This window comes from Gordionus sp. m RMFG-2023, chromosome 1, assembly GCF_954871325.1.
Source record: "Gordionus sp. m RMFG-2023 chromosome 1, tfGorSpeb1-WG-v2, whole genome shotgun sequence".
NCBI classification, from domain to species: domain Eukaryota; kingdom Metazoa; phylum Nematomorpha; class Gordioida; order Chordodea; family Parachordodidae; genus Gordionus; species Gordionus sp. m RMFG-2023.
In genome coordinates, this window is record NC_088775.1 from 3,435,453 (window position 1) to 3,455,398 (window position 19,946).

The 19,946-nt window shown below is 28.8% G+C and overlaps 1 long non-coding RNA gene across 1 annotated transcript; it reads left to right on the forward strand.

Annotated features, from left to right (window-relative positions):
* The first annotated feature begins 19,169 nt into the window (after nucleotides 1–19,169).
* On the forward strand, nucleotides 19,170–19,474 carry LOC135931045 (uncharacterized). The gene is made up of 3 exons (XR_010572918.1): nucleotides 19,170–19,236; nucleotides 19,275–19,338; nucleotides 19,378–19,474. It is a non-coding gene; the product is annotated as an uncharacterized LOC135931045 (long non-coding RNA).
* Nucleotides 19,475–19,946: the final 472 nt, after the last annotated feature.

Consider the following 19,946-nt stretch of genomic DNA (forward strand, 5'->3'; position numbering starts at 1 on the left):
TAAAAGAATGCAGAAATATGTCATGAAATTTGTACCCATCTCGGAAAGGTGTGGGCTCCTATACCTACATACGAACTTCAAGCCTACAATAATCGTAAATTTCTATGTCCCACCTAAAAGGAATGAGCGATTAGCCTTTGTAGATATAATGATCAACATAATACACTCCTTACCAGAGAGATATAACATCATAATATTGGGAGATCTAAATATGGATATAGGCAGAGAAGTGGAATATATGAATAGAAATGTCACTGGGCACGCTACCTTAGTACAGAGTAATAGCGAATACAGTAAGAAATTACTTGACTTCTGTTGTAATAAAGATTTCAAAATTGAAAACACTTTTTTTAGTCATAGTGATAGGAATACGTATACCTTTGTAAGAGCTCAGCAGCAATCACAAATTGACTTCTTCATCTCGAATATTCATCGTTGGTTCGTGGATGTTAAAGCCCTAACTAATATGAACTTGTCAGATCATAGACTGCTTAGAGCAATTATTATAGTTAAAAATTTATGGGGGTATCATAACGGAAATAGACAATCTTCTACTAGATCTAGCGCTACTCCCTTGTGTAATGTAATAACTCGCAAACTGAGTAAAATAAGAACATTAGATGATGCAAGATATTTTGATGAGATATTAAGTGGGAAAGAAGCCAGCTATTTGAACACTATTAGGCTTGCAAGTGTTGAGAAAAGCTGGAATCTTTTTAAAGATGCCCTAGTCGATACATACAAAGTATTGCCAGATGTAAGTCTTATCCATAGGAAGGAGTGGATGGCGAATGATACCCTGGAGAAAATAAACCAGTTAAGAACAGCGTTTAGCTCTAATAAGGATCTTTGGAAGATGATACAAAGATTACTGCGAAGAGATAGACGGGTTTATAGTGCGAAGAAAGCGTTTGATATTGACAAAGATGTAAGAGAAAATAGACTACATGATGCATATAAGAAATTAAAATATTTTTGTAAACCTAACAGTTTTCAGAAGGTACCCTCAATAGTATTAAATGATGGTAAAATAATAATTGATCAAGATGAACAGATGGCGCTGTGGCTCGATTACTATATTACTGTTTTCGATGGACGTAAAGTAACTAGAGCAACAAGTGTAAATATAAATATGGCTTCACCCCAGTCTGGGTTCACTGTAATGGAAATTATGAATGTAATAAAGAAATTACGAAACAATAAAGCTCCGGGGCTTGACAACATTACGGCGGAACATCTGAAGATTGCACCTAGAACGACATCTTCTTTCCTACTAGCCCTATTCAATAAAATATGGGAAAACGGAAGTACCCCTACTGAATGGAACAAGTCCCTTATATGCAATTTTCCCAAAACTGCAAACCCTCTGAAATTCACTGATTATCGGGCGTGTGCTTTAACATCTTGTGTGTCAAAGATATTTATGGTACTTATAAAGAATAAGATTGTTCATTCGACGCCTAATCTTTTTTCTAAATATATTTGTGCTTACAGGCCAAATAAAAATATACTAGAACCCATATTATCTCTGAAGATAATAATGCAAAAGTGTTATAAATATAAGATTCCGTCATTTTACACATTTATTGATTTCAGTAGAGCATTCGATAATGTTAATCATGAAGCGTTGTGGGAAACGCTTGTAGAATGTGGTATTGAAACCAAGATAATTCGTATCTTAAAAAATCACTATTCGAATTTATTCGCTTGTTTCAAAATAAATAATAAAATCTCTCCCTTTTTCAGGATTAAAAAGGGGTAAAACAAGGCTGTACCCTCTCACCTCTCCTGTTTAACATAATCATCAATAAAATAATAAAAGAAGTATTGGGAGCTGCAGATCTAGTAGACATAGGATCTGTTGAGAAAATTTTTTTTGTTAATAGGATAATATCCTATGCAGATGATATTGTAGTGATTTCGAAAAGCATTGAAGAGATCAAAAATCTACTTTATCTAATTGAGACAGTAAGCTATAGAGTTGGACTTAGGATCAACTTTAACAAAACGGTTATTCTTCCCTCCCCAAATGCGCCTTCAATTCAAGATTTTACAGTTGGAGGGAATACAGTGAAAATAGTAGAGAATATAAAATACTTAGGGGTAATCTTGGATAACAAAGGAAGTTGTAAAGATGAGATGAAGATGAGATGAAGATGAGAATACAGAAAGCTAGAGGTGCTTTCAACAGATATATGAAAATATGGAAAGCTAGCGAAATTTCAGTGTTTACTAGATTGAGAATATTCAACTCGTTGATTGTTCCAATTGCATTATATGGTGGAGATATCTGGGAGGCAAACAAAACAGAGATTAGACGGCTTCAATCTTTTATAAATAATTGTCTTCGTACGATACACGGGATTTTCTATCCAAGAGTAATCTCTAACTCGAATCTTTGGAGGAAGTCTACTCACACACCAGTGAATATTACTCTTAAGAAAAGACGGATTCAGTTATTAGGCCATGTAATAAGAAACTCTGATAATAATTTAGTCCATGATGCCATAACATGGCTGTACTCATATAAAGGCAAACAGTACACAAAATACAAAACATTATGGTACTATAAAACTATAAAAGATATAATGGATCTAAACGTTAACATGAAACAATTCATTAAACTGAACAACAATAAAAGATCCATTAAAAAACTGTTTCGCATCAAGAAAAGTTACCTTCAATAAATACAAAAATACATTCTCATAATGTATGTTACATTATCATCACCCATTAATCCTATAGTATATTTACCATCGTAATAAATTTCAAAAAATTTAAACTCATCATTATCAAACATTTCCAATACCATCATACATTCAAATCCTCTCATAAGTATATTTTATATGTCCTTACTAAAAATTGTTTTAATATAGTAAATATTTTTAATGGTAAATTGTCCTCAACCCACCACAACGTAATTAACTTTCACTGTAGTTATTGGATATAGGCTCTTTTTTTGTCCCATTCCCTTTTATATAAGCCTATAGAGGTTTAAGTAATATTTTTCGAAATGTTGCGCCTACAAGTACGTGCGGCTTGCCCACAAACGTGTGGAGGGCTCCTCATATTTTAACTTTTATACCCAAATTTAATTGTTCCAATAAGGTGAAAATGAGGAAAACCTAGCGTAGCTCTGTTGCATTTCAACACTAGAGGGCATAAGCGCTATATATCACGTATCACGTAAAATGCAATATCAATTATGATTTTAGTCGCTAGAGATTTTTCATATAGATGTTAAAACCTTCATATCAACTAAATGCCACACAAATAATATCATTTTGGCTAAAATCTTAATCTTTTTAAAAATTGATCCAAATAGAACTTTTAACAAAAATAGGCGAGTATTTAAAGTTTTGACATGTAATGTTATTCATTACATTTAGTATACTTTTAAAAATTATTTCATATTAAAATCAAATGTTATCCATTAAATTGTTTCACATTTTATCGTAATAATACCCTATAGTCACGATTTTTTTTTAAAAAAAAAATAGATCAAAATTGAGGATTGATATTATTTTAAAAATACCAACATTTTTTCAATGAGATATTATTTTCTATAATATAGATTACTTATTTTATAAATTCCTAAAGAAAATTTATGCCCGATACAAAATAAAATCCCCCAATAAAAAATAAATTATATACATACACATATATGTTAATTTATCCTAAAGAAACATATTTTATAATTATATACCTTTCTTAGACCTCATTTTTGGTTGGTGCGTGATTATTAATTATTCTTAAGGAATTTTTAATTTTAATCAAATTAAAATTTAAAAATTTCAAGACATTTATTAAAATCTAATTTCACAATTATTAATTTAAAATTAATACATGTATTTTTCCGTATTCCAAATTATATAATATTTATTGTTCAAATTAGTTTTATTTGATTCTATATTTCTTTTCAAATCTTATACGTCGAAATAATCATGGTAATAAATAAGGATATCTGAGTTTTTTTGTATATAAATCACAAATTTCTCTTATTCTTAAAGATATTCTTTTTTTTATTATAAAAACTTATATCTATTATTATATAATATATTTTTATTCGATTCTATTGTTTCACAAAACTCAAATAATATTAAAAAAATTTAAAAATAATTTTATAGATATTCTGCTGACTTTTAATAAGTAAATCATAGGTTTAATATAAAAAAATTGCGAGGAACAAATGGCGATGCATTACAAATCATGAGATATTAGAGTTATGCAAAAATAATATAGGTATAAGGCTGATGAGGCATATGAAAAAATAAAATTATTAATTTATGTATTGTCATGATATAAATGAGTATATTTTATGTATATATGCTAGAGAACTATTTTGACGAGCTATCTATAAAGCAGGATCCTTGACAATATAATTATAAAAAAATATTTAAAAATTTAACGATTTACCGTTTTTGAATGTGAATTCTCTTTTTTTTTGTTTGATATGGCCATTTTTTTATTTTTAATTGATACTTTTTCTTTGATTATTTTTTTTTCTTTTTTGATCAGACCATCACCTTTTTTTCAGTGACCTTTTTCCTTTATTGGTTGAAACTTTTCCTTTTTTGATCAGATATTAAACGAGAAATTACAAATGCTCGGAAGAGAATGGCAAGCTAGAATCAGTTAAAATTAAAGTTTTTATAAGAATAAAAACTATAATGTTAAATAGGAAGAAGAAAGAGAAAAGGTGGAAAGAAAGGAAAAAATGAAAATGAAATAGAAATAGAAAGAAGTAAGAGAAGTGAAAGGAATTTTGAAACATAAATGAAAAGAAAAAGTAAAAGGAAATAAAAAGCTGAAAAGAAAAAGGGAAAGGTAGTTGGTGGGGAATAGTGAAAGGGATAGAAAAGGGGGAAAGGGGAACGAAAAAAGAAAGAAGAAAGATAACAAGGGGAAAAAAATAGGAAAGGGAACAGAGAAATGGAGGAAAGGGGAAAAAAATGAAAAAATTAGGAAGGAAATAAATAAAAAAGAGGAAGAAAAAAAGAAAGCAAAGGGAAAGAGTGATAACGGGGGAAGAGGGGAGGGGGTGACGGTAAAAGAAAAAGGAAAAGAAGTGGGAAATAAAAGAGTAAAGGAAATGAAAGGAAAAAAGAAACGAGGTAAAAGAAAACACTAAAGAGAGAGACCATAAAAGAAATAGGTGTAAAGAAATTGGCGGGGGGGGGGGGTGAAAAAAAAGGAAATAGATAAAATAAAGATGAAAATTGATTAAAAAAAAATAAAAATGGGAAAGGAAGTGAAATGAAAAAAAATAAGGAAAGGAAAGAAAAGATAAAAGAAAAGGTAAAGGGAAGGAGAAAGAAAAGATAAAAGAAAAGAAAAGAAAAGAAAAGGTAAAGGTAAAGGGAAGGAGAAAGAAAAGGAAAATGGAAAGGAAGTTAAGAAGGGAAGATAAGAAGGGAAGATAAGAAGGGAAGAAAAGAAGGGAAAAGAAAAGGGGAAAGGGAAAGAAGAATAGTAAGAAAAAGAAAGGGCTAGAGGGAAAGAAATAAGGAAAGAGAAAGGAAAAGAAAATGAGAAAGAAAAAGGGTAAGGAAAAGAAATAAATAAATGAAAAGAGAAAAGAGAAAAGTAAAAGAAGAAAGGTAAAGGGAAAGAATAAAGAAAAAAGAAAGGAAAAGGGAAAGGAAATGGGAGTGTAAAAAAGAATAAAGGAGAAGATAATAAGAGAAAAATTAAAAAGTAGGAAGTAAGAAAGAAAGAAAGAGATGGGACAGAGAAGGAAAATTAAAAAGGGAAGAGAGGAAAAGAAATAGATAAGGGGAGATAATGGAAAAGAAAAGAGGGAAAGTAAAAGAAAAACGGAAAGAAATGTGGGAAAGAAAAGATTAAAGTGAAAGTGATGGAAAAATGATAAAGAAAAGAACAGGGAAATAAAAAAGGAGTAGGAGAAGAATAAGAGCAAGGAAAAGGAGAAAGAAAAAAAATGGAAAGTGTCATAGTTTGTAAGATATTTCTTTGTTCATATGAACATTTTTATATTATATCAATTATTAGTGATTGACATTTGATGATTATCGCGTTTTTTTTTTTGAAAATGAATTTTAATTCATTATTAATTTTGTGTTTAAATTTTAAATTATTAATTTTTCTCTTGATTCTTAAAAAAATGATTTTTAATTTGATGAAATTAATAAAATATAAATACTTTTGAAGTCTTTTCTTATTAATTTATATTTAGTATTAAAGTCTTTTCTTATTAATTTAATATTTAGTATTAAAGACTTTTCTTATTAATTTAATATTTAGTATTATAGACTTTTCTTATTAATTTAATCTTTAATTATAAATTGAGTCTTGTCCTTTTTACGTTTTTTTTACGTTCTATATTTTGTTATTTGTTAGAAAGAAAGGAAAAAAGGAATAGGTAAAAAGGAAAGATGAATAAGGAAAGACAAAGAAACGGAAAGGGGAAAGGAAGAGAGAAGAGTAAGAAGGGAAAAGATAAAGGAAGAATGGGAAAGAAAAAGGAAAAGGTAAAGAAAAAGAAAATGACAAATTCAAAGGAGAATTTAAAAAAAGGTAGGAAGAGAAAAAAAGGAAACAAGAGGAAAATAAAAATTAGGAGGGAAAGAAAAAAGAGAAGAAAATGAAAAAGGAAAGTAATAAAGGGAAGAGGGAATTATGAAAGAAAAAGAAACCAGGTATGATAAATGAGAAGGACAAAAAGGTAAAGAAAAGGTAAAGGAAAATGGGATGGAAGGCGAAATAAAAGTGGAAAGTGAGAAAAAGGAAAAATAAAAGAATAGAAAGAAAAGGGAATATGAAATAAAGGAAGAAAAAATAGAGAAAAAATGTATGTGAAAGAAAAAATATATGAAAAGGAAAAGCTAAAGTGAAAGAAAAATGGAAAGAAAAAGATAATGGATAAAAAATGGGAAAGGTAAATGAGAAAGAAAATTAAATATCAAGGAAAGGAAAGGAGAAAGAAAAATGAAATGTAAGAAAAAAGCAAAGGAAATGGAAGGGGTAAAGAGAAATGAAAATCGAAAGAAAGGGAAAGCATAAGGAAAAGAAAAGGGGAAAGAAAAATGGGAAGGAAAAAGAAAAGGGGGAAAATAAATAGGGTTGTTAAAAAGCCTGTTTCGATTTTTTAAAAAAGATAAAATAATATTGTGTATGCCTGATGATTTTGCTCGTGTATGGCATCAAGGTTTAGACCTCTATTTTGCCAAATTTCGATAACATAATATTATTATAAATAAAATACTAATCGCGCTGTTTTGGAAAATCGACCCCAATCAGCTTTTTAACAACCCTAAAAGATTAAAAGGTAAGAAAAAAGAGGGAAAAAGGAAGAATGAATGGGAAAAGAAAATAGAAGAAAAGGGAAAGAGATAAGGAAGGAAAGGAGGAAAAGAATAAATTTAACTTATTATTATTTATGTATATTAGTATAAAACCTGTAGAGGGAGTCAATAAGTGCTTTCCTATTGTAATAGTGGTACTAGCATTAATATCACTTAGATAGCATATCCATTGCAGTGGATTAGTATCAACTGTTTTACAATCATATTCTCAGGTATCACTATAGTATGAAGTCTATCTAAATGGATGATATGATTAAATAAATATTGTAATGTTCATATAAATATATTATCAATAAAATCTAAATAATTCTAACCTATGTATGGAAGATAATTATATAATTTTATATAATAAAATATATTTATTATTATATATAAAATATCCATTATTATAATATTCGCTATTATTATAATATTCGCTATTATTATAATATTCGCTATTATTATAATATTCGCAATTATTATAATATTCGCTATGATTATAATATATATTTCTTGAATTATTAATTAAAAAAATAAATATTATTCTCGTGTTACCTCATTTTATCAATTTTTTTTCTTTTGATATATGAACTAGTGTTGTTAAATGGTTGGTTTTTTACGACCCACAACCCGAGCCGAAGTCGTAGAAATCTTGAAAAATCGACCACGACCCAACCCGACCCAATGGGCCTGTTGAGCCGACCCATTTGGTCGGCTTGCTGGGTCGGCTTGTTGGGTCGGTTTGTTGGGTCGGCTTGCTGGGTCGGCTTGTTGGGTCGGCTTGTTGGGTCGGCTTGCTCGGTCGGCTTGCTGGGTCGGCTTTCTGGGTCGGCTTGTTGGGTCGGCTTGCTGGGTCGGCTTGCTGGGTCGGCTTGTTGGGTCAACTTGTTGGGTCGGCTTGCTGGGTCGGCTTGTTGGGTCGGCTTGCTGGGTCGGCTTTCTGGGTCGGCTTGCTGGGTCGGCTTGTTGGGTCGGCTTGCTGGGTCGGCTTGTTGGGTCGGCTTGCTGGGTCGGCTTGCTGGGTCGGCTTGCTGAGTCGGATTGCTGGGTCGGCTTGTTGGGTCAACTTGTTGGGTCGGCTTGCTGGGTCGGCTTGCTGGGTCGGCTTGCTGGGTCGGCTTGCTGGGTCGGCTTGCTGGGTCGGCTTGCTGGGTCGGCTTGCGTTAAAATTTGTCATAATCGTCATCTTTAAATTTTTTCGAATTTTTTTGAAGCAAATAGGTAAAAATAAATATTGTAAACATGTTAAATTAAATTTTCAGTGAATATGTAGCTTAGAAAAGTGAATTGTCATAATCGTCATTTTTAAGTTTTTTCGAATTTTTTTAAATTAAATAGTTAAAAAAATATATTGTAAGGATGTTAAAATATTTAAAATAATTTTTTATAGCCGGGCATAGGCTGGCATGAGATAACTCGCCTGTTGCTGACCTTTAATTTAAACATCTATCAGAAAAATCTAGAGGTTTAGACAATATTTTTCTTAAAATATTGGATGTGATAAAAATCGGATCAAATCGAGCCGTTTAACAACCCTATAGCTAATATTTTTAGAATCTTAAACTGAAGATTACTAGAACAATAGTTATTGCTCTTTAAATATAAGTAATATGATTTGAATCCCATATTATACCAAATATATCGACTCAGGCGCGTACGCGGGAATTCGGTCTGGAGGGGGGGGGATAATAAATTTTGAAGAAATATTATTGTTTTTTAAAAATATCAAGCATAAATTTATCAGGACTAATAACTATTTCTAATACACAATTTTAAATTAATGTGAATTATAAAAAAATTATATGTAAAAAATCACTTAAATGACCCAAAATAGAAATTTGAATTTTTTGAGCCTTTACACAAAAAGTTTCTTAGGAATAATTGCATTTTGTATGTTATATATTTACAATGTAAAATCCAATCTTCGTTGTGATTGAGCTAATTTTTCAATTATCTCATTCTTGCTTGTTGTCAAATGCCTATGAATATTCAAAAGATCAAACCTTTAAATCTACTTTCAGATGTTGTACTTCTTGGTATGTTTTTCGGAGACCTGATTTTTTTAAATATACCCGACCAGGGCCCGAAAATTTTTAAAAAAACACCCAAGCCGGGCTGTATTTTTTAGAACAGCCTATATTTGAAATCGTTATTATTCGCTATAAAAATCAAAAATAAATATAATTTATTTTAAAAAAATCTTGGCCGGGCCTGAAAATTTTATTTTAAAAAAAGCCGGACCGACCTGGCCCGAATTTATTCAAATATAGAAATTAATTTTTATAATTACTTAAAATAAAAGACATATGTTATATAGCCTTTAGTTTCAATAAATTAAATCAAAAATTTTCAATATAAAATTGATAAATTTAGATATATTTAATAAAATTTGCAAGGTCCGACCCGACCTAGCCCAAATTTTTTTAAAATATTAGGCTCGGCCCGAACCCGATTATTTTAAATAGAATTAGGCCCGAGCCCGGACCGAAGCCCGTTCGGGCCTGACTCGAGCCCGGTACGGGCCGGGCCTAACTTTGCAGATCTCTAATAGGTATATTATACATGTGGGGTTGTCATCAGGAAATACGTATTTTTGGCAACGATTGTTTGTTTAAAGAAATAAAACCTTAAACCTGTCTAATTTAAATATAAAAAATGAGAGTATAAGTCATTTCTAATTTTTAGACATTATTAATACCGCTTCACACATATAAATGATAGTCTTTAGAGAATATCTTTAAGGAAGTTTAGATGTAATTATTGATCTATAAATATAAAGATCAAGATCAACATTAATAAATAAAAATCGAAGTAAAATCTGATATTTTTTTTCAAATTAGCCATTTTTTTCTGTCTTTTTAAAAAATGTGTGGTAGTAGATTTTTAGAAATTTAAAAGAAAATATATGGTAGAAGGGGTAGTTTGGCCAATTGTAATGTGGTATTATTCTATATATATATCTTCTTTTTTTTTTGAGAAAAATGGGGGTTTCTTTTACCCTGCATTGACAGTTAATCTTTGATAAACTAAAAATAAACTAAAAATAAAATCACAATAAATTATTAATTTATTAATTTTTTTAAATTATATATTAATCATCCAGATTGATGAATTGTTTATTTCATTATAAATTTTAATTATACAAAGTCAAAGGATTCATTTCATATTTTTTAAAAAAAATAAAAAAAAGACAATCAAATTTATATGTATACTCACAACAAAACAAACACATGCACGGCTCGAATTAAATTTAAAAAAATATTTTTAAAAAAAAGCAAAAAACCAAATCACTTTTCAATATGACCTATTGTAACTATTTATCTCAAAACACACATTTCTTTTTTTCCTTTCTTTTAAATAAAAATGGTCAACAAAAAAATAATCATTTTATTCAATTTATATTTTTTTTATGACTTATTTTTAATAAATAACAAAATTACATTTCAAATCTTCCCTTTTTATCCATACCATAAACCGTCATTTTATTATCGCTGGTATAGAAAATTTTTTTTAATCCCACATGGGGGTATTATTAATTTAAAGGTTTGGTTTAACAAAACGAAACCCGTCAAAATTATTTCAAAAAATATAATATTTTTATTACTTTTAAAATATAATATTTTTTCCTTACTCTTATAAATTAAAAAATTTTTTTTTACTTTTTATTATGGATTCCTCTCCATCTGACATTCTATCTTTTTTATACGATTCCCCATTTGAAAATTCAAGTCATTCTCAATTTGGTGAAGATTTTCAGGTAAAATTATATTTAAGTTAGAGACCTTCATGGGTCTAGATCCCGGCCCACGCCCTCTAGAAAATTTATAATGCCGTGGGCCGGCCCGACCCATGAAGGTCTCTAATTTCAGTTAGCTAAAGTGAACATTAAATCCTGACCCATAGATCAAAGTTTGGTTCCGCTGAAATCTTCCAATGATCCTTGTGTCAAAAAATTTTTTTTGGATACACCAAGAAAAGGGAATAGAAAATGTACTTTGTGTAACAAAACCTATCGCATAAGTACATCATCAAGTAAATTTTTTTTAATATATAAAATACGTAAAATTAGCATAAAAATTTTTAACGAATGATTTAATTAAATATATTTTTTTTACCTTATTGTACCTTTGTTTTTACGTAATAAAATATTAGTGTTGTAAAAGGGCTAAGCCGAACTCAGCCAGTTTTTGAGTAGAAAAATTACTCAGATACAAGCTGGCTCAATAAGCCATATGAGTTGGCTCAGGAGTTGCTCTAGCCGACTTTTCAGCAAAAATTTACTTTTGATTAATAATTTTTAAAATTATAATTATGTAGAAATAGTGTACCATCGCCATTTGGAGTGAAAAAATTTATTCAGATTTAAGTTAAAAATTATAATTATGTAGAAATAGTGTGCCATCGCTATTTTGAGTGAAAAAATTTATTCAGAACATGAGTATACTAGCTAAATTAGGTTGCTCAAATATTCTTTATAACTACAAGTTAATATATTAAACATTCCTGGCCCGAGACCTATTTTATAAAAATAATTTAGTTCGGGCTTAATAATTTAAAAAATTTAAACCGCGCCGGCAGGGGGTGGACTCGTTACGATACGGCCTCGTGGGCATTCATTTATAACGGCCTCATTTGTTCCCTTAAATGGTTTCTTCAAATTATATGATTTTTATAACTAACTATTTACATTTTAAAAAAAATAATAGTATGACATCATATATATATTTTGTTTTAAATTGATTATCTAAATTCATATTCATTGCACATATATATCTTGTATTAAATATAGTTATATATAGCACTATAAAATAAAATATACATGTTAAATATAAAATACCTACTCAATAATCAATTATATCAGAGTTGTTAATAGATACTTTTTAAATGGATCTAGATACGGATACATCGTCTGAAAATTTATCTAGATATAGATACAATTTTTATTATACTCTTATATATAGTGTTTGCAATGGTCCGGTCCCTTTTTTCTAAAATAAGATCGGAATAATGGACCGTTAAGTCAAATGAGACCGGACCGTGTGACTATCGGTTCGGTCCGGTCGGTCCCATATAATTTTTTTTATTAAGCTACAAAAGTTTTTCCTGGCAATTTTGCTAGTATGAATATTTATGACTCATTTTACCTAGGTAATTGTTTAGAATTTTTTTTTCGAAAGGTATTATAAGTGAACACTTTAATATTAGGATTTATGTATTCAATCATTTCCAAAAATTTAATTTAATCATAGTATTGTAAACTTTTATTTTCTTTAATCGGTCTTCAATCGGACCGGAACACAGAACCGTGTTGTAGAACCGGACCGTCCCATTAGACACAAGAGCATGATGGGACCGACTTGGACCGGACCGTCGGCCCGACGTCCGACCGGACTTTAAACACTACTAATATAGTTTGTATAATCTTAAATTAGATTCTATTGTAAAAATTAATGAAATGAACTAAAAATATTGACTCGTTATCATATTTATCAAAATATAACTAAAATAATGATTTTTAGATTTTAATATTGTTGTTAAACAGCTCGTTTTCAGCTTTTAAAAAAATCGGCTCAAGCCGTTTAACAACACTAGATTTTAATTTAATATATGGAAATCGAAATATATGATTATAAATAATTATTTATTTCAGTAATAAAATATTTTCAAAATTTTGGTCATTAAAGCACCCTCGTTTATTTGTAAAGACATTTTTAGCTATACTACTAAGTCTTTCGGCGCTTAAAAATACTAAAATCTCGACTTTTTGAAAAAATAATTTAAAATTTGTATCAAAATTTAAATCATTAAACACTCATATCTGCTGCTATGGGTTGCTGAAAAAATCGGCCAACAACTGTATGTCGGCAAATTATATTTTTTTGTGGAGCTAATGTTTTGATTATTTTTATAAATGAAACATTTTCAACAACTGAAAATGGCTGCAGTGTTGCAACTTGCAAGTTGAGGTAATGCTAACTAAAATTTTCATATTTTTTGGTAGACATGGCAGATATGTTTTCATTATTTTGAAATATTTTTTAAAATATGCTCTATAAATTGTCATGGATAAACAATGTCGGAACTTGTTGATGCTTCATTGATTATTACTTCTTTCTCCCTCTTTGTCACTATTAATATTAATCTAAATAAATTTTAAAAATTAGTAAAATAAAATAAAATTAACCAATTCTATTGAAAATGACAGATACCTTGAATAGATTGTAATATCAAAATTTGTTTGTTTTAAGCCTGAAATTTTTTTTAGATACCTGATGAATTATATTTGTCAATGTAATCTAAAATATTTAAAAGAAAATTTATCTTACATTTTTATGAATATTAGTTTTATTTTATAAATAACACTGTTATTTCTTTTATAATACAATATAAGAATGTCAGTTATCATTAACTACAGATATCTGGACTGGGCTAAATTCTCTATCATATTGTGCACTAACAGTCCATTTTATAAATAAGGATTGGAAGTTGAAATTTTTTTTACTAGATATAATAGAATTCGCGCATCCTCACACGGGAATAGATATATTTGAGTTGATAATATCAACTCTTGAGGAATTCCAAATTGAAAAAAAAATATTATCTATAACCCATGATAATGCTGCAAATGTTATAGTAGCTGCCGATTTGTTGGTAGATTATTTCATAAATAATGGTAACGCCAATGCAAATAATAATAGATGCTTAGCACACGTAATTAATATTATCGTTCAAGCGGGCTTAGACAGCTTATCTACTCATCTTGCCAAACATATTTTAATTAGCAAAATGCATAAAAGCCCAAAGTTTATGCAAGAGTATATCAATTTAAGTGGAGGTTGTAGGATACCACTAGATATAGCCACTAGATGGAACAGTATGTATTTAATGATAACTACTGTTAATAAAGTAATATTTTATTATTTGATATTTTTTATAATCATATTTTAATAGAATATAGATGCCATCATTAATATAAGTAGGCGATATTTACCCAATAAAGATAATTTGAACCAGGAGGAGGCTAAGTTATTGATTGAGCTAGAGTCATTTTTATATCCATTCTATAAAATCACATGTGAAATAAGTTCGGCGTCATCATCTACAATTGGGATGTCAGCCTTATATTTAGATAATATAGCGAATTCTTTATCGCTTAATGCCCAATCACATAAAAATATAATTATAAAAAGTGCTGCTAATATAATGAAAGAAAAATGTAATATTTATATCGAATATTTCACCACATTTTCAAATTATGCATCATCATTTCTTGATCCAAGAATTAAGAAAACATCTTTACCAAATTTCATAAATAACCTTGGGTTTTATGAAAAATTCAAAAAAGTATTTGATGATTATGGTACATCGAAATCAATATATGATTTCGAGGAGGAGGATAATAATTAATCCAATCTAATGTCTGTCAATATTCTGAATGAGTTAAGAAGGTAAATATAAATACTTAATTATATAGAATACTCATAAAAACTTCTAACAAACATTTTTGAAGCTATATTGGAGTGACTAAATTTAAATATTATGCTTACATTAAACAAAAATTATGATAGTTATTTGAGTTAATATAAATATTTATTAAACATTAAAAAATAGAGACTTAAGAACTTATAAAATTAATAAAGCATATAGTTGCAAAATAGGCATTTTTAAAATATGTTTGTTACAAGGTTTTACAATGGATTTGATTATATAATAAATAGTTAATTTAATTTAAATATTTTATATTAAGGAAATCATACATTATGCCAAATTTAGACGGAGAAGAAATCGAAGAATATTTAACAGATCCGGTTGCTCAAACCTCTGTTGATATTATAGATTGGTGGTCTCGAAACGCTAATCGTTTTCCAAAGCTGTCGACAATGGCCAAGGATTACTTATGCGAACAAACTACGTCCGTAGCAAGCGAACGTATTTTTTCTCGAGGCGGCGCAACCATTACTAAGAAGAGGAATAGGATGTCAGCCTCAACGTTAAAACAATGCCTATGTATAAATTCATGAGATGTTAATGTTTTAAATTTGCGTGACGAATTTTTTGTATAATTTGTTATTTTTCAATTATTTGTTATTTGATTTCATATAATTTTTATTTTTTATTTATGAAAATAATAAAGATATGAAAATGTGCCTTATTTATTTTGCATTTGTAAATTTTTACTTATAAAATATAAGAGCCTACTTGCGATAAATGAATAATAAATATATCATTTTTAAAAAAATAATAGTTAATATTTCTAAAAAGAAAAGGGGGGGGGGGTTTATAGATAAAAAATTTTTAATTCCTAATTAGTAGTATCTCTGAAGATCTAAATGTTTTCCAAATTTTTTCTATGATATTCATTCTTAAGTATGAATAATTGGATTTTGCATAAGTCATCCACACAATTACCAAAGAAAAATAATCAATTAAAATTTATAATGATGCAATAGTGGTAGAAAGTATTTAGGGGGTTTAGCAAGGCCCGCTAACAATCGCTTTAACAATCGTGATATGTAAACAAAATATTTGTAAAACTCAGAAATTATGAAAAATAATTTAAAATTTGTCAAGAATTATATCCATGATCTTAAATCAAATAATAATTAAAATCTTGTGTTTCAAATCAAATTTGATATAAAAAATTTATAGTAGTTACATATTACTTAATATTTTTATAAGATTAGAAAAAATATATCTGAATGTCTTAAATTTAAAAATGAGTTCCTTGCTCAATTTTCCCTGTATTTTCCTATTATCTAGCAATCCTTTAAAAAGTTTCAAAGGATATACCACTCATATCTAATAACAAATATTATAAACTAAGTTCAAGTTAAAAAAAAAAAGAATGAAATATAATAGCAGTATCAATATTAGAGATTTAGAAATATTTTTCTAATTATAAAAACTTTTTACTAGTCTGAAAATAAGTATAATTTATTTTATATTTCTAGATTTTTAAGGGTGGAGTCAAAAAGTAATGAAAGAAAAAATTTCTTACTGAATCCAAATATTTTATAACATCTTTCCAATATCAAAATTTTTTTAAATAGGCTTAAAACAATTTTAAATAAAATTTTCCTCATTGGAATAAAATATAATTGCAGTGACACCTTATTACTAGATTCAATGGTTTTAGAAAATCTATTAAATATCCAAAACTTTTTACAAGACTTTAAACCTAAATAAAATGTTTTTTTAATTTTTACATTTCAAGCGTGGTGATAAAAAAAATAAAATTTTTGAACTTTATAATATTAAAAACCACTAAGATTAAAAGAAAGTTTAAAAAAACTTAAAGATGACGATTATGACAATTGTCACTTTTCTAAGGTACATATTCACTGAAAATTTAATTTAACATGTTTACAATATATATTTTTACCTATTTGCTTCAAAAAAATTTGACAAAACTTAAAAATGACGATTATGACAATTGTCACTTTTCTAAGATACACATTCACTGAAAATTTAATATAACATGTTAATATATATATTTTTACCTATTTGCTTCAAAGAAATTCGAAAAAACTTAAAAATGACGATTATGACAATTGTCACTTTTCTAAGGTACATATTCACTGAAAATTTAATATAACATGTTAATTATATATATTTTTACCTATTTGCTTCAAAGAAATTCGAAAAAACTTAAAAATGAAGATTATGACAATTGTCACTTTTCTAAGGTACATATTCACTAAAAATTTAATTCATGTTCACAAAATATATTTTTACCTATTTGCTTCAAAAAAATTCGAAAAAACCTAAAGATGACGATTATGACAAATTTTAACGCAAGCCCACCCAGCAAGCTGACCCAGCAAGCCGACCCTGCAAGCCGACGAAACAAGCCGACCCAGCAAGCCGACCCAACAAGCCGACCCAGCAAGCCGACCCAACAAGCCGACCCAGCAAGCCGACCCAGCAAGCCGACCCAGCAAACGACCCAGCAAGCCGACCCAACAAGCCGACCCATCAAGCCGACCCATCAAGCCGACCCAACAAGCCGACCCAGCAAGCCAACCCATCAAGCCGACCCAGCAAGCCGACCCAGCAAGCCGACCCAGCAAGCCGACCCATCAAGCCGACCCAGCAAGCCGACCCACCAAGCCGACCCAACTAGCCGACCCATCAAGCCGACCCATCAAGCCGACCCAGCAAGCCGACCCAACAAGCCGACCCAACAAGCCGACCCAGCAAGCCGACCCACCAAGCCGACCCAACAAGCCGACCCATCAAGCCGACTCATCAAGCCGACCCATCAAGCCGACCCAGCAAGCCGACCCAGCAAGCCGACCCAGCAAGCCGACCCACCAAGCCGACCCAACAAGCCGACCCATCAAGCCGACCCAACAATCCGACCCAGCAAGCCGACCCAGCAAGCCGACTCATCGGGTCGGCCCAATGGGTCGGCTCATGTGGCCCATTGGGTCGGGTCGGGTCTGATCTATGGCTAAATGGGTTGGCTCGGGTTTTAGGTCGTTTTTTTCGGCTCAAACCTTGCTGGGTTTTCGGCCAAGCCGACCCGACCCAGCAATTTAACAACACTAATATGAACCACGCCATTAGATAAATTACTATTGCTTTAGCTTGGCTCAGTAATTATATCAATTTATAATGTCATATATAGCTCCCATACTATAAGTAGTTTTACTATGAATTAATTTAATAAATATTAATTAAATAAAAACCTCGACTGACAAATTTTACAAAAATAAAGTTTATAGCTATTTTAAATAACTTGCGCTATCTAGCGGAAATTTAACTTTTTTACCAAAATGCGATTAATTCATATAATTACTGAGCCAAGCACAAGCAATAATTTTAGTAATGCTTTATCTAATGATGTGGTACATAAATCAAAAGAAAAACCATAATAAAATGAGGTAACACAAGCATAATATTAAACTTTTTAATTAAAACACTAAGGTATATATTATAATAATAGCGAATATTATAATGAAGAATGTTTTTTATGTAGTCCATATACTGATAATCTTTACCCTAAAATATATAGTATTGTTAAATATATCAATTTTCATAAAACTTAATATAAAATAAACTATTATCATCAGTTTCAGTTTAAAAAACTAATTAAGATAAGGCGAAAATAGAGATAAATATTATATTTTAATAAAAATCATACACCTTTTTATCGAATTCGCTATTATCTATAGTGCATTAACTATAACTGAGGCTTAGTTCTATTTGTTTTTCTAAAGAAAAATAATTACAAAGATAATAAATACCTACCGAACATGACCTATCCAATCGGAAAATTATAATATAAATGTTCTCATAATAATCAAAAGTTTACATTTGAATTCTTATTTTACCAATAAAAACAAGAAATATTACTATTTTTTTACATGCGCTCATAATAATCCAAAGTTTACATTTAATTTATATAATGTAAATATATTTAAAAAAAAATCTTAATGTCTCTTATTAATGTTAATATAAAAAAGTAAAAAAAACTAATTAATATCTATTAAAAACAAAAAATAAATATTCTTATGTCAAACTCTCCTGTCAAGTCAAACATTATTTATACTAGGTAGTGTATATTCTATAAATTTTCGCTAATTTCAAATTTTTAAAAATTTTTTTTCAACCAATGAATTTTTTTATATTTTATTGGGAATGATAAATTTATTATTTGCTTTTTTTAAAATACAATATATATTATAGGGTAGTTTTCAATATTCACAAAATTGAAATGTGGGAAAATAATTCTCAAAACTTTTATAAAATATGCAATATGTTAAAATACTACACAGAAGAAATAAATAACAAAGAAATAGATGGATTGTATTGTTCTCTTTCATCATTTATTTATATTATTTTTTAGATTTGAAAAACATATTGATAAATTAATCCAGAATTCTTCTATTGAGTTAAACTATCTACAACAAACTAACCGTGATCTAAAGTAATTATACAGATTATGCATATTTTATTTAAATTTAGAGAGAGAATTGAAACCATTAATGAAAATGTTGATAACAATATTATACCTGTTAATTTGATTGAAGTATATTATTTTTTTGAATGTTTTATTAATTAATATTAGGAGGTGGACCAGTTACGAATAATGGGTAATAAGTTAAATGATATATCAGAAATTAAGTTTAATGAGAATTTAATTCTCAATCCACAACTGGCTATAAAAGGCCAAGAAACTATTTTAGAAAATTATATAGAAGATGAATCATCTTTATATAATTCTATATCTGAGATGTATTTTACTGATATCAAGTCATTAGAAGTGATTTTGCATAATAAACTTAGTTCTACTTTTTTAATTTAGTCTATTCATGATAATTCTATCATTAACATTCATAAATATTCCATTGGAGACCATAAAACTTATGATTTGGATATAGTACATATTTTAAAAGGGTATAAAATTATTATTTCAACCATTGATCATTATATAACTAGTCTATCAAATTTATATATAAAGAATGGTGAATTATCATGCCAAATTTATGCAATTAATGGACATTTTTCCCTATATCAAGATATAAATGATAATTGCAATGATATGCAAACTTTGAATGAATATATAAAATTACTTTATAAAGAAATCTTCAAGTTTAAATGTTTCAATAATATAAATTAATTTTGAATCATAGAGAT